Raw genomic sequence first — 18,619 nt, forward strand, 5'->3', positions numbered from 1 at the left:
CATAGGAAGTAACATTGACTACAGGCATTTGTGTGGATATTTTTATGCATAAAAATGGTGGCCAGTTGTCAGAAAAGAACTGATTAAGAGCAATTACGACTGTATAATGATCTGGGGCATGTCTTAGCTGGAAGAATGTTTGGCTAGCATAGATGAAGTCTGGGCTTCTATTTCCAATACCAAATACACTGAGTGTGATGGTATACACTGGTAATCCCAGCACTCAGGAGGTAGCAAGAGGAAGGTCAAAAGTTCTTGTCACTGTATAGTAACTTCAGTGCCAAAATGGGATGCATGAGAGCCTTACCTTCCCATCTCTCCCAAAATAAAATAAAACCAGAAGAATTAAAGATGACTTCTATAAAAGTAGTTAAGCAACGTTCTTAGTCCATCAGACCTTGGAACTTCTAGGAAAAAATAGGTGGGCACCTTTGGGTAACAAACTGTCTAGCACAGACAATCCTAGGCAAGTCAAGGGATATCTGAGCAACTGCCACTGGGGCTGCTCAGCATTCAAGCAGTTTAATGAAGGGAGAAACCCTAGATACCCTGAACACTAGGAGTCAGAAACAAATGGTGCACATCATTTCTCTTCCCTTTCTCCTTGGCAGCTCAAGGACAGGTGAGTGTAGCCTGAGCATGAACAACCAGAGACTTCCACATAGCATTTCAGACCTGTGCAGAAGCCCCAGGATCAGAATGGAGGTGTTTACAACATTTACTGAGCCAGTTGCAAGACAGCCATTTTGCAAAACTGGTCATGGAGAGAGAGAAGTGGGGTTTAGCCAAGCTCTTCGAGCCTCTGTCTGCAGGTTTGGGTGAGGGGTAGAGATGTTCCACATGCCTGGGTTGGTAAAAGATTCCTCAGCAAACTGGGTGAACAGTCAGGTTGGCTAGGAAAGAGGAGGCTTCCAAGGAAAGAGCAGGAAAGGACCAGGCAAGCCGGGTGTGGTTTCCCTGCGAGAACAGACTTGAGGTCAGACTAGAGAAGAAATGAAAAGTAAGGGGCTGAATTGACCAACCATGGCAATCATCACAAAACCCCAAGAGCTGTTTAGCTTGCTGTTCTAACTCTCCCAAAGGGAAGTCCAAGGCCAAATATGTTAAAGAGCTCATCCAAGGACCTGCCAAAGACAGGTAGTGTTCCCAAATCCAGGTCTGTTCCATTGCTGAATCTGAATTCTTTTCCACCCCAAAATGGTAAAGTTCTGATTGTAGAACAGTCGCCGAGTCCTCCCAACAGCACCAAATCTCTGGGACTATATCCAAAAGCTTGCTGCTGCTAAAAAGATGGGACAGATACAATAAACAAATTCTAGATTCAGGGAAAGTGCAGCTTGCAGTTCCTGAAGGAACTTCTATCTTCTAACCTGCACAGTTATGAATCCTGAGGCAGAAAAAAAACACACATACACTTAAGAGTCCAAAATCCTGGAGGAAGGACTCAGTTGACTCTGTGGTGGGTGACAATCTTGGGGCTCTGCAAACAGTACATCATTTAGACAATATCACTGTGGATGGGCTAAGAGTCTTGGCCTTAATATACAGCCAGATATGCTCTGGCCCCAGATGTTGGTCTCTTTTAAGCACATCAACAGCTTTCAAAAAGGACAGCATGTCTCAACTAAGCCTAACACAACCCCTCTACGACTTGCTGGCCTGTTTATTTGTTCTGCGCATCTGTTTGGCTAGAGAAATATGACTAGACCTGGGAGAACAGCATTCCTTGCCTGCAAACCTTCTCATCAGCTGGACAGATGGGCCAGAGAGCAGGGCTCACAGGAGGAGGGATGTTAAACAAGACCCAGATAACAGCTGACCCGGGCCATTGGGCTCCACGTGCCGGAGGTTGAGCAACAGTGCAGACAGCTCCTCCACCTCCCTCGCACCATGCCTGTGCTGACCCTGCTGGCAAGGAGCTGATGGCTGGGGTGGTATCACTGCTGGGAAATAGACTGGCTCCAACCCCCCTCCCTCTCCCTGGTGGACTCTCTCCCTCCCTCCTGGTGCTGGCTACATCTGCACTGCTGTCATCATGAGGAGAGACTGGAGCCTAGACTAGAGTCAGCTGATTGGAGCCATGCACATGTTTGGGGCCTTGACCCTGTCTTCCTTGGTGTGAGATGAGAGAGCGTGGGCTGCTCTGACCTGCTCTTGACTGGCCAAAAATGAAGTGCCTTGTTTCTTTCACACTCTTGCTATGGACAGTTCTGAATCCTCCTTCAGAACACCTGCATCCCAGCACACCCACACAGAGATGCAATCCAACCTGGGAGCTCTCGTCTTTGCAACTTGATTCTTCCTCTGGAGAGGCTCTCGTGGGTCCCAGGATCAAAGTTAAATACCCTTATCACTAATCTTCTCTTGTACCTTGGATTCACCTTGGATAGGTTTATTAAGAGAAGACCATTAAGGAGGACTTCCTGAGTTCCAGCATTACCTCTTTTTTTTTGCAGGAGTTCCTACAAGGAATATTTAATCTGGTAAAGGAGAGTGGCCAAGTGCTTCAAGCTCACCCACAGTTCAAAGTGCTTGCAAACAAGAGTCTTGTGCTACATATAAGGTCTCATTCAATAACGAACGGAGATACACAAGCTTCTCCATTGCCTAGTAACACTGGAACCATTGTGATCTCATATGGAATCCAGTTACTCACATATCTGTGCTGATGTTGGTGTAAACAAACCAATTGTACTGCTAGTGTGCAGGTCCCAGAGAATATAATTGTATCACTTGTTGGTTTATGTGTAACTAGATTATGCTTTCAACTCTTACTTTAGGGTGTACCCCGTTTCATAGAAACTAACTTAAGTTTACTATAAAAACAGAATAAAGCATGACATCGGCAGCCTCATATGACTTGGGTTTATTGTGACTTTTGATAACCTTGAGGCCTCGTGGAATAATGAATCCATATCACTAAAGCATTTGTAATACTCAGATTGCAACCTAATTAACAATTTACTTCTCAGAATACATCCCAGTTATTAAGCAGTTCATGACTTGGTCTATGTAGGGAAATAGTCATTTATATAGATAGGTGATAGATCAGTAGGTAGATCTACATCTGTCTGTGAAAATCCCAGGAACAGCATACACACACACACACACACTCACACACACACACACACACACACACACACACCTCTAAGTATATCAACAATGCATGCATATTTACAGTTGACATTCTCCAGCACGAGGAGTTATCCCATCACCATCTGTTTATTTATCTGCATTCTCCATCGGACTGTGACTCTATTTTACATATCCCTTAAGTCAAGGCCTAGGACTCAGTGAGTACTCAAAACTAAAACAAATACCAAACTGCTGTGTTGCCCAGCCCAGCACGTATACTATCAACGGAGGCAGAAAAGCCCAACTCACCACCCACTCCTCCCCAATCTTTTGAATTTCCCAGAAGAATTTCAAACGGAACGTTCCAGGAGAGGCCTGGCTTTAATTTTAATAGATGAAGAGAGCCAAGTGCTAGGGAAATGCTTTATCCTGGCTTTCAAATCCTTTTCTCCTCATTCTCCAAAGACTCAGGCATCCACCTCCCTCTCCATCCCCTCCCAGTCTACACCCCTACTGGCCTGGGCCCCACCCCAGGCAGCCCTTTTTCCCACGAAATTTGTGACACTACTGTCCACTCCCAGAGACACAGAGGAAACCAGCCACCTCAGAGACCAGGCAGACTGGTGCCATTCCCACAGCCATCAGACAGTCCCTTCAACACCAACCAGCCCTGCTGGAAGCAACCCAAGTGACTCCAAACCAGAGCCTCCTGGGGGCTTCAAGGCCAGAAGGACCACACACAGGATGTACACACCCCATCTGTGGCCTCCTCTCCACCCAGACCCCACACAGACACCCACACAGCCATACCTCATGCACCATTTTGCTAGACACAGCAGCCCCTCTCAGGGTATTTGCTCCCTCCATCCTTACACAGACTATTGCATACACAGTACACTTAACACGTCCAAAGTCCTCAGAGGCTTCTGTTTGATTCATAGCACAGTCAGACTTTTTAACCACAGCAAAGCAGAGGTGCAGAGGCCTAAAGGGAGAGTATCTATCACCTTGGTCTACATAATCTCAGAAAAAAAGGAAGAGAGATTCAGACCCAAGCTAAATATCAGCTCCCATCTATTCAATGTCCATTTCTAATTGTAAGATGTCAGTGCCCAACATGAAGCTCACTCCTGTAATACCAGTAATTAGGAGCTGGAGATAAGGAAGGAGGGTAGTGAGTTTGAGTCCAGCCTGGGTATACAGAGACTTAGGCTAGGTAGGAGACAGAGTGAGACCATGGCTGTAGGTAAGGTGTGGGGAGGGAGGGAGGGAGGGAGGGAGGGAGGGAGGGAAGGAGGGAGAGAGGGAGGGAGGGAGGGAAGGAGGGAGGGAGGGAGGGAGGGGGGAATATTAGAGTTTTTCCTTTAGGTCAAGGTGAGAAGGAGGAGGTCTAGAATCCCCCATCTGACTATCACAGGCTCTCCACTCTCCTCCTAGATTTCCTTTCTATGATATAGACTTTTCTAGAAAGCTTCTGTTGGATGGAAGACTGTCACAGCTCAATCCCAATGTTCTTACAGCATCCACAGTTCCACAGCTACCAACCTGGATGGTGTCTTAGCCCTATCTTATTCACTCCATTTCTCTCTTTCCCCCCTCCACATGACTACATACACTATGCACACGTTCATTAATGATGTCCCTGCTGGGCCACAGCTTGTTGTTCTTGGTCACAGGAGAGTCACTTGTGGATACCCAGCAAAGATCAATGACAAAGAATGCCACTGGGCCAACATTTGCCCAATGAGGACACTTATACTTCAAGCCTCAATCAAGTTGCCTAAGCTGAAATGCAGTTGTTGCATTCTGAGACCCTGGGGTCTCCTCACCTTTGCATTTCTGCAAACCTCTGATGTTGGGAAATATGGAGAGAGGGCTGGCCATAAGCAATTTCGAAGCTGCTGCAGAAACTAAAGTGAATGTGTACTAAGCTCTCGGCTCTTCTCATGTGTGTCTTCCCACAGAATCTTACTATTAGAAAGTTGGCTGTGTCTAACATTCTGTATGATGTCATCAGACATCACTGAAGGTGAGAACCAAGGCACTAGGTACCAGGAAGGGACAAAGAGGAAAGATTTTCCCTTTGTTAATATCCAATCATCTGTGGAGAGAAGATCACATCTCGTCTCACAGGTGTACATTAACTGTAAAGAAAGTGAAGCAAGAACTCAGTAACTCTTGTGAGTCAATGATTGGAACGCCAGTAGAAACAGAAATCGACAGAAAGAAAGCCAGGGGACTAATGTAACCTACAGAAGAACAGACCCAGGAATGAGTAACAAGTGCTCACTGAGAACCACAGAGCTATACCTGGGCCATGGCCCAGAGCACATACCAGAGATCCAAGAGTTGTCATTAAGTGGTTGCTTTAGGACAAGCTTAAGGACATTGATCTTGCTTTGTTTAGATAATGTCTCCATATTTATAATCATTTTAAAGGTGGGCAGTGTCTTTGTTAACGCTCCATCCCCAATGCTGTCTCCAAAATTAAGACCCTCAGTTCCTCCTCAATGATTCTCAGTTCTATTTTGGACCCAACTTTTATGGCCTTTATGGTGAATAAAGGAGTCTTTCTTGTACTAGATCTGGAAAGTGCCAAAGGGTAGACTCATCTTCCTTGCTTCCCCATGACATAAAAAACAAAAAACAGAAACCTTTAGCCAACAATAACTGCTTCATTTGTGGCACCCTGGATGACAGACGAAGAATAGCGGGAGATGGTAGGAGCCACAGGGAAAATCCTAGGAGTCCTGGTTCCCTGACCTTGGTTTCCCCACCCTCTTCAAACTACAAGTTCAGTGTAGAGCTGAAGGCCATGTGACTAGGTGAAATTTGACATTCAAAGTGGCACTCTTGAGACTGCCAGGAGAGGCTGATAATAACACCCAGAGAACACTAACACCAGCCTGAACCAGGGCATTTGATACCCTGGTTGTGGAGCTCAGGACAATGGCTTTTCAAGGTTAGCTATAGGAACTTTGCTTTGAAAAGAAAATCAGTAAATTTGGGTTACAGATAGAGTTTTTTTATAAAACTATTTGGAGCCACTAGGGTCTCTCTCTCTCTCTCTCTCTCTCTCTCTCTCTCTCTCTCTCTCTCTCTCTCTCTCTCCTTTTGCCTGGGGGTAGGTCGGTTATGAGTAAAATAAAGCATATAGGAGAGGAAAGCTTAGACATTAACAGTTTTACTGTGGCTTTCCTGTCACTGTTTCCCTGAGTAGATTCTAGTCAGTTACTTAGAAACAGAGGAAGCAGATGTGAGGCAGAAGGCATGAATCTACTACCTCTGGTAGCAAAATGGTCCCGTGTACTTACAAGAATTTCTTAGTTAGGGTTTTACTGTTGTGACCAGACACCATGACCAATGCAAGTCATATAAAGAACAATGTTTAATTGGGGCTGACTGACAGGTTCAGAGGTTCAGACCATTATCATCAAGGCAGGAACATGGCAGCATCCAAGCAGGCATGGTGCAAGTGGAGCTGAGAGTTCTACATCTTCATCTAAAGGTGGAAGACTGACTTCCAGGCAGCTAGGATGAGGGTCTTCTAGCCCACACCCACAGTGACACACCTACTCCAACAAGGCTACACCTCCTAATAGTGCCACTCCCTGGAGCAAGCATATATAAACCATCATACAAGCGATACAGAGATGTCTGGTTGGTCCCAGCATCCTCATCCTCACCAGTCTCTTCTGAGTATGAACCACTCCTTCCACGGGCCATCTTCACAGTGGAGATGTGTCTTTTCACTCATCCACAGACTCCTGGCCATCTTCACAAGTCTGGCCCTTTGTCTACACTCCCACCAGCTTCCATTTCCCCAAGCTCCATCAGTGATTTGCCTTCTCCATTTGGCTGCTCCCTGACTCTGGCCATCCTAAACAGGTTTCATTGATAAAGAATCTCTCATCCCATAACTCACAGTGGGTCTGCTTCTCTCATTAACCCTGATGACATATGCAGCAATACACCTGTATAGACAACAGTATAGGTGTAGGTAAGTTGTACACAAAAGCAAAAAGGCACCCTCCCTTACTCCTACTCTTTCTGGGAACTAGAAGGAAGCCTGAGGCAGCTCAGGTCAGGTGAATAAGTGAGTAGGAGAAATGGAGTCCAAATTCCTAAAACCAAGACACAGCAAATCAGTAGGATTTTCTATGTAGCTCACTGTGCAATATCCAACTGTATTACCCCAAATACGCAGAACTCAGTATCATTCTCTTCCACCATACATTTCCCTTCCAGCTACAAACTCTACCACCAGAGCCCAGCATGCAAGAATAAATATAGAGAAGCACCAGAGAGAGCAAAGGAAGGCAGAGGCAGCTGCTACAAGAAGAATGTGTCCTTACTCGGCCCTCCTCAGCTACCTGGCCAACAAGCCTCCAAGAGTTCATTTCATAACAGAGTGTCACTTTTCAAGATGGCCATCTCTCTCGGGGACAACTTTCTGTGTGCTCTCCTGGTGTCAGCAATCTGACTCACTGTCCCTGGCCAAGCCCAAGCCCGCCCGTCTCCTTCCAGCTCTGCTGAAAGATTAGTTACTGGCTCAGCCCAGATTCTTTTCTACTCTCCGTCCCATGAGCACCAATACTGCAGATCCCTGCATTGTTCCCGCAGCCCCAGACAGAGCTGCACCCTTCACTTTGACAAGCATGTTTCAAGACAATGCCAGCTATTCTTTTTCACCCAAGTTCACACTGACCACTTGTGCAGCAGACAGACTCGCTGTGTCGAGCCTAGTTCAGGCTCTTGGCCCTGACTGGTTTCTGAAGTAGTAGCTTTAAACCTGGCTCTTCGCTACAGGTAACTATGGAGAGGTGGCCCTTCTGTTTATTCTGAGGATTAGGTTGGTAGAAGGATGGGGTGGGGAGAAGATAACCAATAGCTAAGTGTCTCCAAAAGAGAGCAGTGTTCCCCCAACCTCTTCAAAAGGCAGTATGTGTACCAGATGCTTCAACATCAGCAACATAACACCCACTGAGCAAGCACACTCATCCATGGAAACCTAAACAGCCCAACAGGCACAGCCATCTGCCCAGAAGCAACCCATGGTGTTCTTGGGTCAGATTCTGCTGCTGGTTTCCTGGACTGAGCTGGGGCTGATTTGTACTTAATTGAACAAGAGTAATAATTTAACTCCCTCCCCCGCTCCCAGCGCTCTCTGGATCTTGAGAGATTCCCAAATAGCTTGGAATTTGGTGCTCTGAGTCACTTAATCTCTACTGAGAAACTCTCTCAAAAACTTCTCACCCAAATCTACCTTTCCTCTGTCTATTCCTGAAGCCAATTAATTCTGTGCTTCAGCTGGAGTAATCTCTAACCTTTTGAAAGAGATGCCCAGTGCCAGACTGCTCAAGACCATACTTCCCAAAGGATAGCTCTTAACTCCAGCATCACCAATGCCTGGGAACTTGCTAGAAATGCACACAAGACCCCATACCCTAGACCCGCCCAATGAGAAACTCTAAGGGTGGGACTCAACAATGTTTTCATACATTCATATGTTTAAGGAGCCTCTAATCTAGATTTATCATAAACCTTCCTTCCCTCCATCAGAAACAGAATAGAAGGGCAGGTACAAGAGGCAAGAGAGCCAGAGACCATGCCACACTGTTAGACAATCACTAGAGGCTAAAAGAGGTACCTTTGCTTGGTAAAATCCCCATGGGAGGACATTTGCAGCTGGTTAAGATGGAATGGAGCCTGAACTTCCCCATGTCCCTTCAGAAGCCTTGCCTGTACTCAGGAAGAGTCTAACCACATGTTCCTGCAAACATCACAGCTGACCCTAACACAGCAGAGATCTTCGTAAAAGCTGAGCCATTTTAATATTGTTAATGGGCACCAATAAATTGTCAGCTGGAGCCATGTGGTGGCTGCAGGAGAGATGAGGCTAGTTATGAGAACTAAGTGTGTGTTCCATCAAGGACAGCATGCCTGCATCAAGCCAGGTCAGTAAGGGTGCACAGGCCTCCTCCCTCGGGCCTGCTCACACCTCAGACTATAACCAACTTTTACCAGCAGAAATGCCCTGAGCTAAAAGAAAGGGGGCTGGCCCTGGCTTATTCAGCCACTTTAACAAAAAGTCAGGGAAAGGATACCATACCTATTCCTGCTCAGGCCCTGTCCTCCTGACCTCTGAAATTCTAAAATTTACCCCCATTAGAGCTCTGTGTTTTTTAAGAAAAGTAAATTCAGAGGGAATCCCAGATGAAAATAAGCTTGGTTGCTCCTGACACTTCAGAGGATCCGGCAACCTGCATCAGAGCCTTCTCCGGCTCCTCCACCTCCCAGAACCATCCTCCTTCCCAGTCCTCTGGATGCCTAATACCTCACCATTTCTCTCTGGTGAAGCTCTGCCAGAATCTCTGTCCTGGCCACTGAGCCCTGGTGCAGGTTTTAAACAGTGCCACCTAAGCAGCTCATTGGCATCTCCCTTCATGCTTTCAGCTACATCAGCCATGCCCCACTTGTTTCCATGGCAAAGGTCCATTCAAAGCCAAATCTTGACATGTAAGAAGCCCCACTAAGGACCAATGTAGTCAACAATGGCCAGTTCCTCAAGGCTTTTGACAACAGATCTCAGAAGAAGATAAGGTGGGGTAACCAAACCTCCAACAGGGGATAAAATTTAGCAAGGGTTCAGCAGTGAGGGGGCCTAAAACTAAAATGAAAATAAAAAGAAAACCTACATGCAAAAATTAAGGTTTCATCAGAAGAACTTGCATAATAAATATTGATAGCACTGGGCAATCTCCACCGCCTCCAACCCTGGAGGTTCCTTCTAAACCTAACTCTAGGAGACTTGCAAACCTAAAGGAAGGTCTTGGGAAACAGTTCACTGGGTAAAGGTGCAAGCCCTGCAAGCCTCACAATGGGAGTTCCATCCCCAAATCCAGGGAGAAGCCACGTGACCCTCCCAACACCATGAAGGAGAGATTGGAGGCAAAAACAGGCCAAGCATCTGCTTGCTAGCTTGAAAGCTCATCTACCTGCTAACCTTGAAGTATGAGAAGGTGGTGGCAGCAAAAACGAGCAAGGTTCTGAATTAACAAAGTGGAAGGCCAGAATTAACTCACTGATGCACATGTCCACATTCACAATCTCTCTCTCTCCCCTCTCTCTCTACATCTCCCTCCCTCTTTCTCTTTGTTGTATACTCACATAGACATACACACATATGCACACACATGTTTACATATACACACACGTATACAATAAATAAATGAATACATTCTAAGAAAAACTTTGCTGATGTTCTTAATGCTAGGAGACAGAGACCGGGTGCATTAACTCACTTGTGCAAAAGGAAAGATATGCATGGCCCTGGGGAGGTAGGTGCATAGAAAGTAGAGAAGATTGCATAGAGTTCTTAGGTATTAAATATTGTCCCAGAAGTTAAAGCATCAGGACTTGGTTTTCTTGCTAGTGAGGTTCACCTAAGGTCGAAGGACTATATAAACACAAGAGGACAAAAGAGACGCAGGACTACTGGGACATGCAGCTAAAAGTAACCAGCCATTTATGGTCATTGGAATATGAGCACAGGCAAAGAATTGTGGCAAATATTGCCTTATAGTACATGGTATGTAGCGTGTCCAATGACACTGCACCATGCCTTCTGTGGGCAGTCCATCATTCATAATTCTCAGGCCAAACTGATGTGCCAAACTTAAACAGTGTGGTTTGTAAACATAACATTTTCCAATTCCATTTACTGCCTCATGGTGCTCATTTGCCTCAGGTTATTTGAAGTTTTGGTTTTCACTAAAACCAATCTGTGCTCTGAAATTCACAATCAGAAGAATACGATGTTTAAAGCAGGCAAAATGTAGTATCATGCAGGTGTCCTTTATTAAGGTTCTTGTCAATTAAAAATGCAGCTACTGGTTCAAGGGATTTACAGAAAGGAGGCTAGTGGGAATCTCTGAAAAACTCAGTGTCCACTAAGGGGAATGGTCTGTGCACACAGAGCATGATATCACTCAGGATTCTTTCTGTGTTCTCTCCCCATCTCTGCTTCTGGCTCTCCTCCTCTTCCTCCTCCTTCTTTTCCTCCTTCTCTCTCTCTCTCTCTCTCTCTCTCTCTCTCTCTCTCTCTCTCTCTCTCTCTCTCACATACATACACACACACACACACACACACACACACACACACACACATACACATACACACACATCACCCCACCCATTTCTCAAGCCTTCAGACTTAGACTACATTACCCTGCCAGCTCTGCAACTCTCTGGTTCAAACATGGCAGATTTTAGAACTTCTTGGCTTCCATAATTATATGAGATAATTCTTACAATGAATCCTAGTATGCATTAGTGGATAAGTGGATACCTCCTATTGGCTCTATTGTCCTATAAAACCCTACCTAACTCAGAGGCTGATGGCTGAGCGCTGACTGGAAGAACCAAGCACTTGTCTTTCATTGCCTAACACAATCCTCAAGGAAAGCAAACCTGAGTTCAAGAAAAAAGTTCAAGAACCTTCCAGGTGCTACACAATTACAAATGGAAGAGCTGAGACTGAACCCAGCATGCCTTTGATACCTTGCTTTTCTCATCTCAGATTCAGTGTAATTTGTCATCAGTGATTCTAACATACAAGGACCAGGAAGTACTCCTATGTTTGTTTTCATGAGATTAACTTTCCTGGGAATTTATCAGTTCAACTTCCTGCCTGTGTACAGGCCTCAGGTATGGCATAAGAAGAAATGGCTCCTCAGCATTCCCTACAGCCCAAGTCACCTCCTCAGGAGGGACAAGTTTCCCACAGACAACAGTTTAGAAGTGGAATCTCATTTCCTACCAGGACAAAGACATAAAGTCTAAGTGTGCCCCCCTTTCTTCTTTATCACACACTGTGATAAAGTCATAACTGTGCTTAAGGGAGAATGTCAGATTGGTGGGGTTGGTCAAGCTCCAAGACAAATATTTGGTGTTTGCTTTTAAACCAGGCCTTCTGAGCTGAAGAGTCCACATGGGGAAACTGCCTTTCGCAGGCATTCCTGGGCACAGTCACAGAGATCCTTCGATGGAGGAAGATTTTCTTCATCTTGTTTAAAGACCCAGACAGAAGGGCTAGGGATGTAGCTCGGTTAGTAGAGGAATCGCCTAGCACACACAATGCACTGGGTTGGATCTCCAACACCACATAAAACCACACACAGAGGCACAAGCTCATGATCCTTGTTGTTTTAACAAAATCCCTTTAGTTTGATTTTACCAGTGAAGATTCTGGAACCAGATACTGGAGTGGAAGCCTACGAGCTCAAAGAGGCAGAGAAAGCAGCTAACTTACCTTCCTCCTCGCAGGAATCCCATCCCAGAAGGAATCCCCCTCTCACACCGACTCAGAAAATCTTCAAACCCAATGTCCCTCCCTTTCTTCTCCCTGTGCATCCATCCTCCTGACTCCCTCTTACTCTCTATGGCTTTATCTTAATAATCCTAAGTTCACTTTCTGTCAATGGGTTACTTGCTCCGCCTCTTGACCTATAATTGACTTCATTTAATCCTGTCTAGAGTATTCAAGCAGAAAGCTCTTGGAATAAAGGTATGCGCTAAGGCTGAGCCATACTGCAACTAAAAACATGTTTTTCTAGTAAAAATACAATCTCACGCTTCACGGTGTGATCAAACATCCTGCAGCAGATCCTAGCACTCTGGAGTAGAAGACAGAAGGACCAGAGGTTCAAGATTACCCTCAGCTACATAGTGAGGATGCCTTGAGTTATATAAGAATCTTTCTCAAAAGAAAAAAGCAAGATTCAGGTCACATGATCCTGGGCTCAAACTCAGGAATGAGGGATTGAAAATTGAGAGACATACACTCAAGAGTGCAAACTCAGTCTACCTTGAATAAGCTGACCTGAACTTTTAATGAACCCCAAGTCTTGCTAAAGATGAGTATAATATATTCTTTTTAAGAGAAATAACTCATTTACATTTGAAAACTAGAAACAAAGGAGATGACCTTAAGATTCTGGGCCCAACAGGCTCTCTACAAACATGCCCTAAGTATCTTCCTGCTTCAGTGAGATCCTCAAAGGTGGCAGTGACATTAGCAAGTAAGACTCGAGACAAACTCCTTCAGAATGTCAGCAGTCTGTCGGGTGTCCCAGGAAGAAAAAACATTATGGTCACTAGTACCTGTTAGGATCCTGCTTGCCCAGGAAGGTACTTGGAGACAGTTTATAAGGAACAAGAGTTGGTCTCAGGATCTCAAGGTTCAGCCTTGCCCTTACTTTCTGAACCCTGGTTTCAGATCTGATAAAAGCTCTACTTACCTAAAGAGTGGCTGTAAAGGCTACATGAAATGACACTTGGAAAACACCTTACAATGTTTACAGTTACTGAATACCTAATAGGAAATATTAGATACATGTACACTTGAAATATAGCAATTAAATTTGGGGCTGGAGAGATGGCCCAGTGGTTAAGAGCACTTGTTGTTCTTACAAAGAACCTAGGTTTGGTTCCTAGCACCCACATGGTTATTCATAATCATCTATACTCCATTCCCAGGGAATCTGGGGTCATATCCTAACATTGGTGGGACCAAGCACATACACTCACATAAAATGCAATCATTTTTAATTTTTAATAATCAGTAGTTTTAAATTTTATAAAAGCTGCTTTTCTCCAGGACCTGAGGCACAATTTAATTCCTCACGGCCATTTTTGTGAGGGGTCAGGAGGAATACTGATGGGCTGGAGAGATGGGTCCATCAACAAAGTGCTTGCTGTGCATGGAATTCTCTGTCCAGCTAGTCTGTCAGAATGTGTGACCCCCACATTCAGTGAGAGACCCTGTCCTGAAAAAAATTGATGGAAAATAACAGAGAAGAAAAACACCCAATGTCAATGTCCGGCCTCAATATACAAAAGCACACACATGTGCACATGGGCACACACAAACAAATACATATATACATGTACACCACACACAGACACCTGCAAAAATGGAAAGAGGAATGCTGAGTTTGTACTTCTTGCAAAGTGTGAATAGACATAATTTTCCTATTCCTTCCACTCAATTTAACTAAACAACCTAGGTGTGTGGTGGTTGGTTTTAATGTCAACTCCCCACAAATTAGAATCACCCAAGTAGGGACCCTGCCTGAAGCATTGCCTTTTTTGATTCAGAAGGATCCTGCATTGCAACTTCTGATAGTAGCTCAGAACTTTCTTTTAGAAAGACGTGGCAAAGGGGAGGCTAATTTTTTATGGTTTGGCCTACCCTCTTGCCTAGTCAGCCTTCCCTGTTGCTGTTGAAGATATTTCTTCAGTGATATAGGAACAGAGCTTCCAGGCTCTAAGACTAAGGACCAGCACCTCCCCCAGAGACGTTCCATGACAGATAGGGACTCCTGAGGCACCAAACCTGTGGGCTGAGCTACAGGGCCGTAGACCTCTCCAGTATGAGACAGCCACTAAGGCACTTTTCCAACTGCTGAGAGACCGGGCCTTAAGGACCAAGCAGCTACTGAGTCCTTAGCCTTTCAGGACTGAGACAACTGTTGTTACTATTTTAACATAAGCTGATTTAGTAAACTCTTTATGTATTATTTTATGCTGTGGTCCTATTCCTCTAGAGAACCCTGACTAATGCATTAGCCTCTATATATAAAATACAGTCCTCTGAAAGCTAGGGAGAGGCAGACAGTATTCAGAAGTGGTATAATAGTTACTTTCCCCCTCACTGTGATGAAAGCCCAACAGATGAAACTTAAGGAAGGGAGGATTTATTTTGACTCAAGATTCCAAGGAGTACAGTCCATCTCAGTAGAAAGGCAGATAGTGAAGCTTATTCACATTTCAGCCAATCAACAGTCTGCAAGCTGTGTCTTGTGCCATGAGTGAGCATAACCTTCAAGGCCCACTCTCAGTGACTCATCTCAAAGATTCCACAACCCATCCCCAAAACAGCACTGCTGGCTGCCATCAGCTATTCAAATCCAGGAGCTTCTGAGGCACATGTCAGGCTCCAACGGTAAAAGACACCAACACCAGTATTATGGGGTTTTTAGAAGTGTCTGACAAAGTAACTGGCATTAAAAAGCTTCAGTGAGTAATTTGTAAACATTCTTGACTGTCTAAAGAATCTAAAGGTCTAAGCAACTTTTTTAAAACATTCAAAGAATTGAGAAAAAAACAGTAGATCTGGAAGAAGGGGGGACAATAAAAAATTAAACACAGAAAGAAAGTACACCTAAAAAATGCACAGAGATGCAAGGATATGAGAAACAGTAAGAAAACAAACAAATCCTAGCATTCATGATATCAGAGTCTTAAAAGGAGAGAAAAAAAGAGGGCAGAGCTAAAAACAGAATTGAGGAAGGTCGGAATGTGGATGCGTCAGTCCTTCTTAGGAGGTAGAACAAAGCACTCACGGGAGGAAATACTGGGACAAATAGAGAAGCAGGGACTGAAGAAAAGATCATTCAGAGACTGCCTCACCTGGGGATCCACCCTATATGCAACCACCAAACCCAAGCACTATTGCTGATGCTAAGTAGTGCTTACTGGCAGGAACCAGATATGGATGCCTCCTCAGAGGCTCTGCCAGAGTCATACAGATACAGTTGAGGATGCTTGCAGCTAACCATCAGACTGAACACAGGGATCCCAATGATGGTGCTAGAGAAAGGACTGAAGGAGCTGAAAGGGTCTGCAACCCCAACATTATCAACCAACCAAACCCACCACAGCTCCCAGGGATTAAAACGGCAACCATTGAGCACACATGGAGAGACCCATAGCCTTAGGTGCATATGTAACAGGATAGCATTGTCTGACATCAATGGGAGAAAAGGATTTTGGTCCAGTGAAGGTACATTTCCCCAGTGTAGGGGAATGCCAAGGCACTGATGTGGAGAGGGTGGTTGGGAGAGGGAGCATCTTCATGGAAACAAGTTGGGGGGGGGATGGGAGTACAGAAAAATGGAATAACATTTGAAATGTAAAATACAGAGAATATCCAATTTTAAAACAAGGGGGAAAAAGAAAGAAAAGTCACAGACACTAGGTGAGAATAGAAAGAAAGAAAGAAAGAAAGAAAGAAAGAAAGAAAGAAAGAAAGAAAGGAAGGAAGGAAGGAAGGAAGGAAGGAAGGAAGGAAGAAAGAAAGAAAGAAAGAAAGAAAGAAAGAAAGAAAGAAAGAAAGAAAGGAAAGAAAGAAAGAAAGAAAGAAAGAAAGAAAGAAAGAAAGAAAGAAAGAAAGAAAGATTGACTTAAAACTTCCCAAATGTAGCAGATGGACCAGAGAACCTGAACAAGCTTTAAAGGATAAATACAAAGCAACCTACACCATGGCGTGTTGTAGGACAACTACACCCAGGGCAAGGCCCTGCTGAAGGCAAACAACACTCTGTGAAGGGGGAGGACATGAAGGCAGTGCTCTCTCACTAGACATCAGAAAGGATAACATGTTTATTTTTATTTTTCTCTTTTTTCGTTTTTTCTTATTCTTGTTTGTATGTTTGCCTGTCTGTTTGAAACAGGGTTTTACTGTGTGACCCTGAAACTCACTCTGTAGACCAGGATAGCCAATAACTTGGAGATCGACCTGTCTCTACCTCCCAAGTGCTGGGATTGAAAGCATGTACCATCACTGCCCAGCAGAGATAATTTTTCAAGTGTTGAATGGAAATGAACTGTTGACTCTCAGTTCTGTAACTAACAGAAACATCATTCTGAAAGAGGATGGCCAAGATGTCACATGGTGAGAACTGAGAGTTTGCCACCAATAAACCCCAAGAGGAGCTAATGGAGGGTCTCCAAACAAAAAGTAGTAGTAAGTAAGGGGAGGAATATGGGAAACATTAAGAACAAAACATAGTATGGGTTTTTTTTTAATGTCTATAGAGCAAATATTTAATACAGCTGTGTTCAAAATGGAAAAGAGCTGAGGCGTAAAAAGAAGTATCTATTAACATTTCATTCAAAACTGGAAAAATGACCAAAGCAGTAGATTTGTAAACAGCCAGAGACACGCGTCTGAAATCCCAACATTCCTCTGCCAAGATGGGAGGCAGAAACAAGAGAAGCACCTAGAAGCTTGAGATCAGCTTATCTAGAGCATGCAATGTTGCCACACACACACACACAAAAAAAAAAAGATCTTGCAACTGAGTCAGAGACAGTCCCATTGGGAGGGACCCTTTTCGCCTTCTGGATTGCTACATCTAGCCTTAATAGGAGAGGAGGTTCCTAGTCTAACTGCAACTTGATATGTCATGGCTTGTTGATACTCATGAGAGAGATGTGAAAAGAAATAAGAGGAGAAATGGGTGGGTAGAGGGAGGAGGACCTGGGAGGGGAGGAGAGGAAGGAGGGAAATTGTGGCCAATATGTAAAACTAAATGGATAGATAGATGATAGATAAATAGATAGATAGATAGATGATAGATAGATAGATAGATAGATAGATAGATAGATAGATGATAGATAGATAGATAGATAGATAGATAGATAGACAGACAGATAGATATTTTGCCTCATAATGTGGAAGAAGGGAATCAACTCCTCAGCATTGTCTCTGAGCTTCACATATGCACCACAGCACACCCATGCCATGGAAAAAGTATGACCATACTCACTATAATAATTAATAAATTTAAGGAAGAGAAAAATTCTAGAACACTCCAATCCCATCAAAAACCAATAGGACCTGACTGGCCGCTGTGCACCGTTCTGCCCACAGAGGAGAATCAGTGTCCTCCGTGCCTACAGAGCATCAGCCGTAAGATGGGCCCTGTTCTGGGCTGTAAAACAAACCTCAAAACGTTTTCACTGAAATCACACTGGATCCCCAACAACAATGGAATCAAACTAGAAATCAATAGCAGAAAGTTATGAGAAAACAATCAATTTTTTAAAAATACCTTTTCAGGGTTGTGACTCACATTTAACAATTCCAACCCTTGAAAGGCTGAGAAAGGAAAATAAAAAGTTCAAGATGACACCTGGGCTATATAATGAGGTAGTGTGTGTATGTGTGTGTGTGTGTTGTGTGTGTGTGTGTGTGTGTGTGTGTGTGTGTGTGCGTGCGCGTGTGCATATGTGTATTTGAATTGATAGTCTAGGCTCTTACTTTAGAAACCTAAGAGAAAAAAATAATTAAAATTTTAAGAAACAAGAAAATAACCCAAAATGAAAAAGGATATGTGAGTCTGCCTTTTGTATCAAAGGACCTGGAGACAATAACCTTATAAGCAAAAAAAAAAAAAAAAAAAAAAAAAAAAAAAAAAACTTAATTTGGTTCATGGCTTAGAGGTTATGGTGTGGCAAGTAATTGCTTTGAGCCTGGGGTAAGCCAGCCTATGATGTCAGGGAACACTTAGTGAAGCAATCCCTCACACATAGGCAGTGGCAAGGCAGGCAGGCAGGTGTGGGGGAGGGGGAGCATGAAAGAGGAATAGAGAGAGAACAAGAAACTGGTATCCCATGATCCTTTGGAAGTGCACACCCTTCACATGACCTGAAATCTCCAACTGGACCACAGTAAGTCTCACCACTTCCTACAGCA

This window comes from Micromys minutus, assembly GCF_963924665.1.
Source record: "Micromys minutus genome assembly, chromosome: 16".
Lineage (NCBI taxonomy): Eukaryota > Metazoa > Chordata > Mammalia > Rodentia > Muridae > Micromys > Micromys minutus.